This window comes from Salmo salar, unplaced genomic scaffold, assembly GCF_965601325.2.
Source record: "Salmo salar unplaced genomic scaffold, fSalSal1 ptg000712l, whole genome shotgun sequence".
Taxonomy (NCBI): Eukaryota; Metazoa; Chordata; class Actinopteri; order Salmoniformes; family Salmonidae; genus Salmo; species Salmo salar.
The window spans coordinates 737,501-746,433 of record NW_027675472.1 but is presented as its reverse complement, the minus strand read 5'-3'; the positions used below and the strand labels follow the sequence as shown (position 1 = coordinate 746,433).

At 38.8% G+C, this 8,933-nt stretch overlaps 1 protein-coding gene across 1 annotated transcript in view; it reads right to left on the bottom strand.

Annotated features, from left to right (window-relative positions):
• Positions 1-8,887: 8,887 nt before the first annotated feature.
• LOC123731880 (tripartite motif-containing protein 16-like) overlaps positions 8,888-8,933 on the bottom strand; it is a 14,741-nt gene continuing 14,695 nt past the window's right edge. Inside the window, exon 7 of the mRNA XM_082972488.1 lies at positions 8,888-8,933. This exon is cut by the window's right edge and continues 1,011 nt beyond it. The gene's annotated coding sequence lies outside the window, so the exon portion shown is untranslated.

Sequence of the window (8,933 nt, the reverse complement as noted above, 5' to 3'; positions counted from 1 at the left end):
AAATTTAAATGCATCACTCCAAAATGTAGCTGACTGTCTTCTGCAGGTTGTCCTCTAACCAGTGAGGTAAAATATATCTCCCATTTCCATGTGTTTTTGTTTAGTTGTTAGTTTCAACATCACGTACAACCTGATTTCCCCCCTAATCGATATCAGTGATTTATTGCTACTTGTCAAAACAACAGCGTTTCTGGTGCTTGTACAGTTTTATAAGGTGCTTGTTTTAAATAATACAAGTAATATGATTATTGTGGCAGATGTTTGTGTATGTATTACATTTTATGTTTTCAATTTATCACAAACTGTTTCTGCATTTGGACTATTGATTTGGACACGTTTAAACTGTGACATTGGGGGATATCTCACCTAGCAAAATGTCGTTGAAAATAAGACTGTGCCCGACATACAATATAAGTTGAAAAGAAAACAATTTAATTTCAACATACTTACAGCCTATACACATAGTCGCAGTACAATAATCAATTATATGAACAATCCTACATCACTCCAGTATTTATTTACAACATTCATGTGCTAAATGTCTTTATTCCACTACTGAAGAAGCAGGACTCAAACATTCAGCCTGACAAAATATACATTTTATGCCTCACCATTAAGTGAATTATTGCTAATACATATTAACAAAGGGGTGTACATTTGGGTTTTATATTTCATGTTTAATATTCATGTAAGATTTAGTAATCATAATTATTTATGCAACCAACTGACAATTTTTGGTACAATTATATTGACATTGCTGCCCTGCTTTTAGAATATCAGGGTTCATTCTCAGATGTGCCAAACCAAATGTACTAGAGCATGACATTGGGGACTGGGCCCCGATCCAACAACATGCCTATCTAGTGAACCCTGAAAAGAGAGAGAAGCTCCACAGTGAGGTGAAAAGTTACTACGGATATTAAGGAGCTAGTTCTAGAAGCTAGTGAGTTTTAGGAAGACGAGAGTTCTAGAATCTAGTGAGTTTTAGGAAGAGGAGAGTTCTAGAAGCTAGTGAGTTTTAGGAAGACGAGAGTTCTAGAAGCTAGTGAGTTTTAGGAAGAGGAGAGTTCTAGAAGCTAGTGAGTTTTAGGAAGACGAGAGTTCTAGAAGCTAGTGAGTTTTAGGAAGACGAGAGTTCTAGAAGCTAGTGAGTTTTAGGAAGACGAGAGTTCTAGAAGCTAGTGAGTTTTAGGAAGACGAGAGTTCTAGAAGCTAGTGAGTTTTAGGAAGACGAGAGTTCTAGAAGCTAGTTAGTTTTAGGAAGACGAGAGTTCTAGAAGCTCGTTAGTTTTAGGAAGACGAGTGTTCTAGAAGCTAGTGAGTTTTAGGAAGACGAGAGTTCTAGAAGCTAGTTAGTTTTAGGAAGAGGAGAGTTCTAGAAGCTAGTGAGTTTTAGGAAGAAGAGAGTTCTAGAAGCTAGTGGGATTTAGGATTCTATAGAAAGAAAAAGTCGAAAAAAAGAATATGATTGTATATTATTATTTAGAAATACATGTTTTTAATTGTTGACAGCCAGTAGACACCATATTTATATTCTAGAAGGTGAAGCATTGTAGTTGATTATAATGTGAAATGGAAGTTGTTTTCTGTTGGTGGTAAGCAAACTTTTCCAACAAAAATATAGGATATATTTGTTGTCTTAAGGGGGAAGGTGTTACAGGCTTTGGTTTTTCCATTAATGTTTTGAGGTTGGACTTTAGCTCGTTAGCACGTCTAGCTCGTTAGCAAGCTCGTTAGCTCGTTAGCCCGTCTAGCTCGTTAGCCCGTCTAGCTTCGTTAGCCCGTCTAGCTCGTTAGCCCGTCTAGCTCGTTAGCACGTCTAGCTCGTTAGCACGTCTAGCTTCGTTAGCCCGTCTAGCTCGTTAGCACGTCTAGCTCGTTAGCCCGTCTAGCTCGTTAGCGCGTCAGCCCGTCTAGCTCGTTAGCACGTAGGACGCACTGATTGGTGTCACCTCGTTAGTCAGTATGTGTTACACCTGTGCTGGCTTGTCCATCTCGTTAGTGGGAAGGTGTTTCACCTGAGCTGGTCCAGGTTCTATTTAAGAGTGTCTGGCCCAGTGCTCCAGTTGTCTTGATACCTGTGGAGAGTCAACACCTTTAGTTGCTCCACCTTTTTGGTTTACTTCCTGTCTTTAAGTTTGGTGTGGGTTTTTCTTTAGTTTGTCTCTTCTTGGGCAGATTTAGTGGGTCTCATGGTGGGTGTCTTTTAGGTCCCAGTTGTTGTTACTAGTCAACTTCCAGTGGACACCCCCATAGTGTCTATCAGAGCCCCTCCTAAAACCCACCTGTTTAGTTGTGGTTGTTGTCAGTGACTTTGTTAGTTCCCTCTTCTTTTTAAGTCACATTTTAGATTTTTCTTGGTGGGGAACGTAACATCAAACAATGTAGTAAAACAAGCTGGTATTTTTTATTGTATGTTGCATCCAATTAATATTTTAATCAATGGCATTTCCTTAAAATGCTCATTAGTTTTTTATCCTCAGTATTTGTTTTTTCCTGTGAAGACATTGCGTTGCATCATGTCTGAAATATACTGTATAATTAAAGCTTGATTTTGCTGATTTGCTTTGAACATATTGTAATATATATGACTGACCAATCCAATGATCTAATGTGTTAAAGCAACACATTTCTTGGTCCATAGTTTTTCCAGCCTGCTGAAGGCGTGGTGGAGTGGTAAACACCACCCCCGGCTCTACCAGGGGCTTGAGGTGGTCTCCCACAGCTCTGCTTATGTCATGTTCTGTGGCCTTACTGTTCCATTTCTGACTGCCCCTGCAACACAGAAACACATTTAGTCATATTATATAAAACACTCAAAGTAATGGATATGGAGCATCTATGGCCTCAGTTACACCTGGCACCTAAATGCGACTTCTGTCATCCGATCACTCCAAGCTGCATTAGGTTCAGATCTACCAGGATGGGCCTTTGACATAGTCTGGATGCAGTCAGGCCACTGAATATGCATAAGCAATGTAAAGAGGTGGGGTGAATGAGGGGAAAATACATTCTACACAAATTACCTTCATAATAAATCAAATCTTATTGGTCACATACAGGTGTTCAGCAGATGTTATTGCGGGTGTAGTGAAATGCTTGTCCTAGTTCCCACAGTGCAGCAATATTTAACAATTAATATCTAACAGTTTCACAACAAATACCTAATACACACAAATCTAAGTAATGGAATAAGAATATATAAATATATGGACGAGCAATGTCAGAGCTGCATAGACAGATACAGTAGAATAGGATAGAATACATAGACAGATACAGTAGAATAGGATAGAATACATAGACAGATACAGTAGAATAGTGTAGAATACAGTATATACATATGAGATGAGTAATACATAGACTAAGATACAGTAGAATAGTGTAGAATACAGTATATACATATGAGATGAGTAATACATAGACTAAGATACAGTAGAATAGTGTAGAATACAGTATATACATATGAGATGAGTAATACATAGACTAAGATACAGTAGAATAGTGTAGAATACAGTATATACATATGAGATGAGTAATACATAGACTAAGATACAGTAGAATAGTGTAGAATACAGTATATACATATGAGATGAGTAATACATAGATACAGAAGAATAGTGTAGAATACAGTATATACATATGAGAAGTGTAATACATAGACTAAGATACAGTAGAATAGTGTAGAATACAGTATATACATATGAGTAATACATAGACTAAGATACAGTAGAATAGTGTAGAATACAGTATATACATATGAGATGAGTAATACATAGACAGATACAGTAGAATAGTGTAGAATACAGTATATACATATGAGATGAGTAATACATAGACTAAGATACAGTAGAATAGTGTAGAATACAGTATATACATATGAGATGAGTAATACATAGACAGATACAGTAGAATAGGATAGAATACAGTATATACATATGAGATGAGTAATACATAGATACAGAAGAATAGTGTAGAATACAGTATATACATATGAGAAGTGTAATACATAGACTAAGATACAGTAGAATAGTGTAGAATACAGTATATACATATGAGTAATACATAGACTAAGATACAGTAGAAGAGTGTAGAATACAGTATATACATATGAGTAATACATAGACTAAGATACAGTAGAATAGTGTAGAATACAGTATATACATATGAGATGAGTAATACATAGACAGATACAGTAGAATAGTGTAGAATACAGTATATACATATGAGATGAGTAATACATAGACTAAGATACAGTAGAATAGTGTAGAATACAGTATATACATATGAGATGAGTAATACATAGACTAAAATACAGTAGAATAGTGTAGAATACAGTATATACATATGAGATGAGTAATACATAGACTAAGATACAGTAGAATAGTGTAGAATACAGTATATACATATGAGATGAGTAATACATAGATACAGAAGAATAGTGTAGAATACAGTATATACATATGAGAAGTGTAATACATAGACTAAGATACAGTAGAATAGTGTAGAATACAGTATATACATATGAGTAATACATAGACTAAGATACAGTAGAATAGTGTAGAATACAGTATATACATATGAGATGAGTAATACATAGACAGATACAGTAGAATAGTGTAGAATACAGTATATACATATGAGATGAGTAATACATAGACTAAGATACAGTAGAATAGTGTAGAATACAGTATATACATATGAGATGAGTAATACATAGACAGATACAGTAGAATAGGATAGAATACAGTATATACATATGAGATGAGTAATACATAGACAGATACAGTAGAATAGGATAGAATACAGTATATACATATGAGATGAGTAATACATAGACAGATACAGTAGAATAGTGTAGAATACAGTATATACATATGAGATGAGTAATGCCAGATATGTAAACATTATATTAAAGTGACTAATGATTTCAAGTCTGTGTTTGTAGGCAGCAGCCTCTGTGTTAGTGATGCTATTTAACAGTCTGATGGCCTTGAGATTGAAAAACAGCTTCTGTCTCTCGGTCCCAGCTTTGATGCACCTGTACTGACCTCGCCTTCTGGATGATAGCAGGCTGAACAGGCAGTGGCTCGGGTAATAACAAAGAAGAAATGTGTGTGTCTGAGGGGAAATTAACTTTCATACAGCCAAAAGGGGTGAGAAATTACACCAATATCAGTGGACAATTTGAACTAATGTTAATAAACATGGATGATGGAACATATTCCCTTTTGCTGACGTGATGGCTATTTAAACCTCTCTAGGGTACGTGGGACAGTAGCCTCCCACCTGGCCAACATCCAGTGAAGTGCAGGGCACCAAATTCAAACTACAGAATTGTAAATACACTGCTCAAAAAAATAAAGGGAACACTAAAATAACACATCCTAGATCTTAATGAATGAAATCATCTTATTAAATACTTTCTTCTTTACATAGTTGAATGTGCTGACAACAAAATCACACAAAAATAATCAATGGAAATCCAATTTATCAACCCATGGAGGTCTGGATTTGGAGTCGCACTCAAAATTAAATTGGAAAACCACACTACAGGCTGATCCAACGTTGATGTAATGTCCTTAAAACAAGTCAAAATGAGGCTCAGTAGTGTGTGTGGCCTCCACGTGCCTGTATGACCTCCCTACAACGCCTGGGCATGCTCCTGATGAGGTGGCGGATGGTCTCCTGAGGGATCTCCTCCCAGACCTGGACTAAAGCATCCGCCAACTCCTGGACAGTCTGTGGTGCAACGTGGCGTTGGTGGATGGAGCGAGACATGATGTCCCAGATGTGCTCAATTGGATTCAGGTCTGGGGAACGGGCGGGCCAGTCCATAGCATCAATGCCTTCCTCTTGCAGGAACTGCTGACACACTCCAGCCACATGAGGTCTAGCATTGTCTTGCATTAGGAGGAACCCAGGGCCAACCGCACCAGCATATGGTCTCACAAGGGGTCTGAGGATCTCATCTCGGTACCTAATGGCAGTCAGGCTACCTCTCAATTTAGAACGCTCATTTAGAACCCTCGTTTAGAACGCTCATTTAGAACCCTCATTTAGAACCCTCATTTAGAACCCTCATTTAGAACGCTCATTTAGAACGCTCATTTAGAACGCTCTTTTAGAACCCTCATTTAGAACGCTCATTTAGAACCCTCTTTTAGAACCCTCTTTTAGAACCCTCATTTAGAACCCTCATTTAGAACGCTCATTTAGAACCCTCATTTAGAACCCTCATTTACAACAACAATCAGCGTTTGAGCTGGACACACTTTTTTCAGAAACTATTTACACAAAAAACACACACACAGTCCTTACAAAGTTTATCTCCAGAATGTGAGCAGTTTATTTTTTGAAGGAAATGGTTCATATATTCACAGAAGTATATATATTTAATCACTGAACAGTAGCAGACCTAACTTCATCTGTTCCTGACTCTGGATAGTGGATTAAAAAGACCACCTGTTGTTACATCAACACCAGACATCATGATTCATGGAAATGGACATTGTATTTTATCAAATATGAAAACCTTAAATCTCTTCAAATTCAAATCAGTCAGAAAATAAGGATTGTACATAAAACAGAGCAGAATAAATCATCACATCACCACCAGCATGACTAGTATCTATGTGGACCCTACTACAGTTTAACCAGCTCAGCTATAGACTACACCAGCATGACTAGTATCTATGTGGACCCTACTACAGTTTAACCAGCTCAGCTATAGACTACACCAGCATGACTAGTATCTATGTGGACCCTACTACAGTTTAACCAGCTCAGCTATAGACTACACCAGCGTGACTAGTATCTATGTGGACCCTACTACAGTTTAACCAGCTCAGCTATAGACTACACCAGCGTGACTAGTATCTATGTGGACCCTACTACAGTTTAACCAGCTCAGCTCTAGACTACACCAGCGTGACTAGTATCTATGTGGACCCTACTACAGTTTAACCAGCTCAGCTATAGACTACACCAGCATGACTAGTATCTATGTGGACCCTACTACAGTTTAACCAGCTCAGCTATAGACTACACCAGCATGACTAGTATCTATGTGGGCCCTACTACAGTTTAACCAGCTCAGCTATAGACTACACCAGCATGACTAGTATCTATGTGGACCCTACTACAGTTTAACCAGCTCAGCTATAGACTACACCAGCATGACTAGTATCTATGTGGACCCTACTACAGTTTAACCAGCTCAGCTATAGACTACACCAGCATGACTAGTATCTATGTGGACCCTACTACAGTTTAACCAGCTCAGCTATAGACTACACCAGCATGACTAGTATCTATGTGGACCCTACTACAGTTTAACCAGCTCAGCTATAGACTACACCAGCATGACTAGTATCTATGTGGACCCTACTACAGTTTAACCAGCTCAGCTATAGACTACACCAGCATGACTAGTATCTATGTGGACCCTACTACAGTTTAACCAGCTCAGCTATAGACTACACCAGCATGACTAGTATCTATGTGGACCCTACTACAGTTTAACCAGCTTAGCTATAGACTACACCAGCATGACTAGTATCTATGTGGACCCTACTACAGTTTAACCAGCTCAGCTATAGACTACACCAGCATGACTAGTATCTATGTGGACCCTACTACAGTTTAACCAGCTCAGCTATAGACTACACCAGCATGACTAGTATCTATGTGGGCCCTACTACAGTTTAACCAGCTCAGCTATAGACTACACCAGCATGACTAGTATCTATGTGGGCCCTACTACAGTTTAACCAGCTCAGCTATAGACTACACCAGCATGACTAGTATCTATGTGGACCCTACTACAGTTTAACCAGCTCAGCTATAGACTACACCAGCATGACTAGTATCTATGTGGACCCTACTACAGTTTAACCAGCTCAGCTATAGACTACACCAGCATGACTAGTATCTATGTGGACCCTACTACAGTTTAACCAGCTCAGCTATAGACTACACCAGCATGACTAGTATCTATGTGGACCCTACTACAGTTTAACCAGCTCAGCTATAGACTACACCAGCATGACTAGTATCTATGTGGACCCTACTACAGTTTAACCAGCTCAGCTATAGACTACACCGGCATGACTAGTATCTATGTGGACCCTACTACAGTTTAACCAGCTCAGCTATAGACTACACCGGCATGACTAGTATCTATGTGGACCCTACTACAGTTTAACCAGCTCAGCTATAGACTACACCGGCGTGACTAGTATCTATGTGGACACTACTACAGTTTAACCAGCTCAGCTATAGACTACACCGGCGTGACTAGTATCTATGTGGACCCTACTACAGTTTAACCAGCTCAGCTATAGACTACACCAGCGTGACTAGTATCTATGTGGACCCTACTACAGTTTAACCAGCTCAGCTATAGACTACACCAGCATGACTAGTATCTATGTGGACCCTACTACAGTTTAACCAGCTCAGCTATAGACTACACCAGCATGACTAGTATCTATGTGGACCCTACTACAGTTTAACCAGCTCAGCTATAGACTACACCAGCATGACTAGTATCTATGTGGACCCTACTACAGTTTAACCAGCTCAGCTATAGACTACACCAGCATGACTAGTATCTATGTGGACCCTACTACAGTTTAACCAGCTCAGCTATAGACTACACCAGCATGACTAGTATCTATGTGGACCCTACTACAGTTTAACCAGCTCAGCTATAGACTACACCAGCATGACTAGTATCTATGTGGACCCTACTACAGTTTAACCAGCTCAGCTATAGACTACACCAGCATGACTAGTATCTATGTGGACCCTACTACAGTTTAACCAGCTCAGCTATAGACTACACCAGCATGACTAGTATCTATGTGGACCCTACTACAGTTTAACCAGCTCAGCTATAGACTACACCAGCATGACTAGTATCTATGTGGACC